Consider the following 8358-nt stretch of genomic DNA (forward strand, 5'->3'; position numbering starts at 1 on the left):
TAATGTAACCAAACAAATCTACTTTCAAACAAAAACATATAAAAAGATAAACAAAAACTTGGATATTAAATGAATTATTAAATAGTAATCCTAAACTACAATCTTATAAATAATTAGATAGAAAATGGTCAAATCTAAACTAAACCAATGATACTGTGACCAAACAAATCAACTTTCGACGTAAAAAAAACTAAAATATAAAAGAAATTAATGAAAATTTGGATATTAAATGACAAATTCTATTCCTTAAACAAAGTAAATAGGCGAGTAATGATCACTAATGACCAAGAGAATCACTATTTAAAAGATAACTTTTAAGTTCATGCTGGAACTTTCCAAAATGACTTATATTTTTTAAACTTAATAGTAACTTAGTCCATAACTTACTACCTTGGAAAGATAGTGATTTATGACCTATTTTGCTGTTGAATCTAGGTAGGAAAAAACTTGTTTCTGAAGACCTGGTATGATAATTATGGACATTTTTTACACTTTTATAGTAATTTTTAAAGTTATCTGGTAACAAATTGTTGTTAAACTTAAACATAAACAGACCTAATTCATATAGATACAGACTCTCGACATCTAATATTTTTCCGAGTTTTTAATTCTCTTACACTGTCATCATATTTCTTATAATGTATGCATTTAAGTTCTCTGTTTATGAGAACATTAATATCATTTATACATTTTTTATTTGCTCTTCCCCAGCACAACAAGCCATATCTAACATTGCTCATAGCAAAGAATTAAAGATTAAATATAATGGTTTTTCATTTAAGAAGTGTCTGGTTTTATATAATATACCCAATGTTTTTTGTAAAGTTATTTTTATAGTTTCTATGTATTCTGACAATTTTCAATTTCTGTCTACAATTATTCCCAAATATTTATAGCTATTTGTTTTTGATATAACTGTTTTACCTATTTTTACATTAGGATCTTTATTTTTCCAAAAACTATTTTTTGATTGATATAAAATCATGCTTCTGGTTTTATTAAGATTTAGTTTAAGTTTGTTATCCATAAGCCAATCTGATACCTTTTTAAGTTCTATGTTAAAATTTTTATTGTCATTTAGATATGTGTCTTTTGTATATGTTTTTTATAACAGTGTGTCATCTGCAAAGTTGAGGACGTTAAGACCAGTTTTGTTCTGTAGGTCATTTATGTGTATTAAGAATAACAACGGTCCTAATACTGAGCCTTGTGGATACCCAACTTAACATTTTTCAAAGGTTGACTCATATCCTCCAAAGCTAACGAATTGTTTCCTTCCATCTAGATATGAGCTGATTAGTAGATGCACATTTCCTCTCACACCATAACATTCCAATTTCCTTAGTAAGATATTTCTATCTACACTATCAAATGCTTTACTTTCATCCAAAAAAAACTGCACAAACTGCGTTTCCTTTATCAAAATTTGACATAACCCCTTCAACAAATTCAGACAAGGCTAAAGTGGTGGAATGATTCTGTCGAAAGCCAAACTGAGAATTGTCTAAAACTTTATTCTTAGAAAAAAAAAACTGTACAGGCGACCATAGATTACTTTTTCAATTATTTTATTTAAATTAGATAGAAGTGAAATGGGTCTATAATTTCCTGGTAAAGTTTTTAACCCTAATTTAAAATAGGTATTGCTTTTGCAAGTTTTAGTTTACTTGGATAAACACCTTCATAAAATGCTTGGTTAATTAATTTGCTTAGTAATCGGGATATAAAATTGTTTACTTTTTTAAGGATCTTTACAGATATACAATCTTCACCACTAGCTTTGTTTGGATCTAGACTCTTGATAATCTTAAATACTTCAGTTTCTGTTACATCTAACCAAAAGAAACTGTTACTAACATTTTTTTATTTTATTAGCTGAGTTCAGAGTATCCCTTTTTTTTTGTACAGGTCTGTAAGCCAATATTTGCAAAATAAGTATTTAATTTATCAACTATTTCAACTGGTTTGATATAAGTATTTTCACTTTTATCTAGCTCGTGTGGAAATTGGTTTTCTTGTTTTTTCCTATTGGTTATACTATTTATTATTCTCTAAACTTTGGATGTATTTTTTTCAGAGATTTTAAGCATGTTTTCAGAGTATGCCTTTTTTGATATTGTTGTAATTTTCGTAAGTTTGTTTCTGTATTTTTTGTATTCTTGAACTTTAATTCGATTATTAAAATAATTTTTGCAGATACTTTTGTACAAAGTTTTTTTTGTTTTATGGATTTCAATATTGATTTAGTTATCAAAGGTTTTGATTTTATTTTTAGATTAGCTTTAGATAATTTTTTATTTGGAACATTTTTGTAAGTTAGATCTTTAATTTTTCCTATTAGGTTATTAAATTTTGTATCAATAGAACTTTCACATTGAATTAAATTATTAGTTTCGTGTGTGCTAAAAATAAGTGAAGCATCTGCTAAAAGTTTTTTGGTTTTGATTTTTGAGAAGTCTTGATAGTATTGGTAATTTTTTTGAAATCATTTTTCATTAAGTTGGAATTTTTAAATTTTACAAAAAGGGGAAAGTGGCCTGATATATCTGACATAAGCACTTGGCACTGAATAACTTTTTCTGGTGTTGAGCAATAAAAATGATCTATCAATGTACCCTAAGAATTATTAATTCTAGTTGAGACTTTAATGATATTTGTAAGACCAAATCCATATATATGATTTAAGTAATTTTTCACTGATGTATCTTTATCATTTAAATAGTTAAGGCCATAGGGGGGGGGGGGGGGGGGTCCGACTTTTTTTTTTACAAAAAATAAATTTGGATTTTATATGAAAGCTTCAAATACAAACTACAAGCCTGTTTTTATAGAATTCAAAAATATAATTTAACTTTTGAGATATTTTATTTTTTGTAAAAAGTTTCCGCTACAAACGTATGGACCGCAAATTTTTTGGGGTCAATTTTCTCGGAAATTTAAAAATTCACTAAAAACCTATCTTCTCCTTCATTTTTTGACCTAGAGACTTCAAATTTTCAGGAAATGTTCCTTTTAATATTTTTAAGAATCTGAATGTTGGAATTTTTGAAATTTTGAAAAATAAAAATTTTATCCACAAAAAACTAAAAAAAGGGTAGTTTTTTGACAATAATTTTTTTTTTACTCAAAATTAAAAAAAATCCTACAATAGATCTCTTTAAAGTTTAATGATACACATTCTGTAAAAATTTGAGAAAGATTACTCAAAAAATGAAGGAGGAGATAGATTTTTAGTGAAATAGTCTTTTTTCGCATTTTTAGTTTTTGCCTTCTATAAGGAACCTATTGAACGCCCTTTCTTTGATCGCTTATATCTCAAGAGTTACTTTGATTTTTTTTAAGCGGTTAAAAGTGTCTGATAGCTCAGATTAAATTCTACAAAATAAGATCAAGTTGTAAAAAACAAAGTGGACCCCCCCCCCCTATGGCCTTAATATTAATATCTCAAAATATAAAAATATCTTAATAATTATTTCTGAGAAATTTTTAGTGATTTCAGGAATCGAAGCATTAGGGTGACGATATATATAATCCCTACTAAATTTTTTTTTATTGTTTTTACTATTAACTCCTACTGATATTTTTAATCATATAGATTCATAACTAACACATGTAAAAATTTAAGTTTTTTCTGATTGAATACGTTATTGAACTTTTGACATACACACCAACACCTCCTGAGTTTGACATAGAATTTACACAATGAAAATTGTAACCAGTTAATGATAAAAAATTTGTGTTGGTATTTTTATTAATTTTAGTTTCACTGATTCCTATTATACCCGGTATGATTTTATATGAGGACATTAATTCCTCTAGCTTAGATTTATTTCTATTTAAACTTCTTATATTTATGTGTAAAAAACTTAAACTGTATTTAAAATCTTTATCTAATATTTTTTCAAAATCAACTGAAAGGGAATACTGAGACCCCGTAACAATAGGCCCAGTCTGGATATTAAATTTTTTATTTGAAATGCTATTATTTATCATAAAAAGTTCAATGTTATTAACTTGACTAAATGTAAAAATATTTTTACGTAAACAATTGCTATTATTACAAATTTTGCAATTATAACTAAACATTTTACTTAAATTAAGGTGTTTTAGTTCTTCATTACTTATTAAACTAAAAGTTTTTCTTGTACTATACAATTAAAACAAAAAAAAAAGTTCATAAGGTTTACTTCAAGCAACAAATTGGAAACTATAAATTTTACAACATTTAAAATGTGACCATTGGCCACATATTTAACAATATATACAATTATTTTTCACACTTATATATAATATAATATATACACTTTTATTAACAGACACTAAACTACTAAAATGTTTCTAAACAAAATAACAAAGTTCTCAATTAAGAAGCTGGGTTATCTAAGTTTGAAATATTTATTACTGTAACTGTATCTTATCCCTCTTTTTTTCTTAGATAAACTGTTCCATTTGTAGTCCAAAGAAACTTCCAGTTGTTAGTTTTTCTATAACAGTTTGCCATATAGAATAATTGTTTATTTTTGGAAGTAAGATTTTCATTTATGTACTCGTTTTTAATACTATCATCTAATGCAGTGGTCGGCACGGTGTACACTGGTGCACACTAGTGTATATGAAATTTGTTTAAGGGTGCACGAGACTTTTGGGGTACATGAAACTTATTTTTGGGAACATGATTTTTTTTTCACGCAGAAACTAAACCAGGGGTCGGCAGGCAGTTGGTAGTCGCGGGCCAAATTTCAAGTTTCCAAAGTCTTCGCGGGCCGCAGGTTTAGTTTTAGTGACATTTGATAATATTTTGGTTTTAGTTTTAGTCACACTAAAGAAAGGTTTTACTTTTATTCACCTTATTATTTTAAATGACTTTAGCTATACAAAGAATGCCTATTTAATATTTATTAGAATAGAATTTACATTGACTAACTAATATACTTAAGTGTTAATAAACTATGTACTTTTATAAGCACTTAATAAGTTAAACTTAATACTTTTGTAAATTTACTTACAACCTAACTATCTATAAAAACCTAACTTGAAAGACAATTTATGGGTTACTTTTATACATTTGTCATATTATCAACCCTTTTTTTATAGTTCTAAGAATTTTTACTTCAAAAAATTTTTTGCGTGTTTTTAAACTCATTAGAAAACTTATTAATTAGTTACCTTAAAAAAATTAGTACCTGTTTGTATTCCAGAAAGCTAAAACTAATTCTTTAACATAATTTATTCTCGAAAATTTTAATAAAATATCTTATTAGTAATTAGTATTTTACATGGTTGCCACTTACTAAGCAAAAATGTCTGAGTAGTATCAAACTAGCCTAAATTTATTATAAGCTAAAAAAGCTAATAAATGGTTGTTAATCAAGCTTAAGTACCTAGTTAAAATATCATCATTATCAAAATGTACACAAATGTAAGAAAACAAGAAAAAATTACAATTAGTAAACTACACTAAAGTCATATAAACTATTCTGAGAATTAAAAAATTTCTTTGAAGTGTTTGAAATAAAAGTTTCACACACACCTGAGTGTTCAAGCTTTTAAAATAGCCTGTTTGTGTAGCAACCCAGTTAAAATAAAGTTCACAACATAAAGAAATAACGAAGATTATTAACAGTAAATAAATTACATGTCAAAAAGTATAAGTCAGTTGGAATCAGGGGTGTCGCGTGGGGTGTTGCACTGCCGCAATTGCACCACCTTAAAATTTTGTAAGAAAAAATTAAGTATCTATAACGTTTTCGTTATTTTTTAGACCAAAATCTCTTATTTAACTCCAATTTAGAAAACTACCATTTTGCTCACTTCACTGCCGCAAACTCTTTGCTGACTGCCGCAAATGAACTAAAAACAGCAAAATTTCTTCAAGAATTACCGCAAAATCAATATCTTGCGGTAAGTAAGCTAAGTTGAAAATTCCCTGAAGCAGTAGAGGTTTAGGTATCATTCCACAAGTTATTGTAAACAAAAAATGAAAACAAATCTAAGCAGAGCACAGGCGATTCAAGCAGAGGCAACTCGAGAAGAAGCAACTCGAGAAGAGGCAACTCGAGAAGAAGCAACTCGAGAAGAAGCAACTCGAGAAGAAGCAACTCGAGAAGAAGCAACTCGAGAAGAGGCAACTCGAGAAGAGGCAACTAGAGATGAAGCAACTCGAGAATAGGCAACTCGAGAAGAAGCAACTCGGGCAGAAGCAGCTCAAGAAGAGGCAACTCGAGCAGAAGCAACTCGAGCAGAAGCAACTCGAGAAGAAGCAACTCGAGCAGAAGCAACTCGAGAAGAGGCAACTCGAGCAGAAGCAACTCGAGAAGAGGCAACTCAAGCAGAAGCAACTCGAGAAGAAACAACTCAAGTAGGGGCAAATCGATCACCTTCAACTCTGATTTTTTTTCTGCACCACCAAAGAAAAATACCACGCGACGCCACTGGTTGGAATGGACAATTAAGATTCTTAAACAAACTTAGTATAACATTCTATTGAGTCATTAGCGAAGTAGAAAAACTTATTTTTTATTAAGCATTTTAACAATTCTTTATCTGAAATAAGAATATTGCATTTAAAAATAATAATTGTAAAATATAAGACGAGCTACAAGAATAAAAAACGTTAGTTAGGAGTTATTGCGAGAAACGATAAAAAACAAATCACCAAAGTCAATTCTCCAACAAAGCACATGATTATCTTCAGTAACTACAGAATGATCAGAAAAAATGTTAAGGCAAGTTAAAAAGTAGCAAAATTTATTACTTAAAATGAAATACCGTTTATAATTGAAAACTTTTCTAAAGAATTTATGTTGGCGGTAATGAAAAGCTTTTGTTTATTTCTTCAATGACAACTAGAAGTCGTGTTTAGGAAATACAATAAGGTTACAGTCGCATAAATCAAACTAGGACTTCTGTTAACACGAGAGCACTGATTAAAAAAAACTGTTACTCATCTAAGAGTTTTTATTAGAGATGTTTTTACTAACTTTGACATTTTAGTAGAATTTCTTGGTTTAGTTTCAAAGCGTAGCACAACAACCGGTGAAATTTTACAAGTAAAGGTGCAATGCACCAAAAAAAAGTTTTTGAAAGTACAACTCCTTCCTTTATTTTTAGTATAAAGTTTAATAAAATATCTTAACAAATATATCAATAGTAAAAAATACTGTTAAACTACTTTAATATATTTTCTAACAGAAAAATTCATATTTGGTAAGTTTTTCTGTCAAATCGAAATTTTATTACTTTACATGTAAAAATTGTTTGAAATTCCAGATTTTTTCAATAATTCTCAAATTCAAGTTTTTTTCCAGAATTTTTAAGCATAAATCTTCAAGTTCAAAGCTTTTCCTGGATTTAAGTTTTTTGGCAACACTAATAGTTCACACTTAAATGTACACAATAATATAAATAACATTTTGAATTGTATTAGCTGCAAAACTTAAAATTTAACATATATTATAGCTCAAACTAACGCTGTTGATTGAGGAAAACATACATCATAAGTTTAATTTGCCACTTTTTCAAGCAAAAAAGCCAGCCTGAATCAACAAAAACATTCCTGATATTTTTGTATACAAAAAGCAATTCTAGCCAAAAACTTTAAAAATGACTTAGTTGGCCTGATATTTAAAGTCTTCAAATAGTGATAGTCTGAGTGTGTGGTAATGTTTAGTTGTTTATTTGCTTGAATTTGAACTATTTTGATTAACAATGTACAAACTTAATAAACTTACTATCCCTAAATCTAGTTTATATTAAATAGGTAGCTCCAAATAATTGGTGTATTTTGTGTTAAGCAATTGTGTGTATTGTTATGCAAGGCATAAAAATTAAATAAGTTTGACAAAAAAAAATGTTTGAAAAATGAAAATGTATACCTAACAAAACCTATATCAATTTATGTCATATATATTGTTTAAAATGTGTGTGTACAATTTAGATATTACATTTTTTTATTAGATTTTTCAGATAATTACTTGCTGTTGTAAAAAAGAAGTTATTATAAAACTGAGAAAAATATCCTGTTAGAATGCTAATCTGTCTTTTTCACAGTGTTAAACTAAAGCAGTAATTTCTTTTTAAATATTATACAGAGACTTAAAACCAAACTAATCAAATTAAATCGAATTACCGAAAAAATTTAACTTGAAATATATTTTTGCTTGGCGGGCCACATTTACATACTCGCGGGCCACAAAATTTTCTTTCGCGGGCCGCATTCCATTCAAAAAAATAACGTGCTCGCGGGCCGCAGATTTACCCTTCGCGGGCCGCAATTGGCCCGCGGGCCGCAGTTTGCCGACCCCTGAACTAAACTAAAGTTTTTTTTTAATCTTTCTACACGTAAGACATATTCAACCT

The sequence above is a fragment of the Thalia democratica genome, chromosome 5 (assembly GCF_965202585.1).
Source record: "Thalia democratica chromosome 5, ktThaDemo2.hap1.1, whole genome shotgun sequence".
Lineage (NCBI taxonomy): Eukaryota > Metazoa > Chordata > Thaliacea > Salpida > Salpidae > Thalia > Thalia democratica.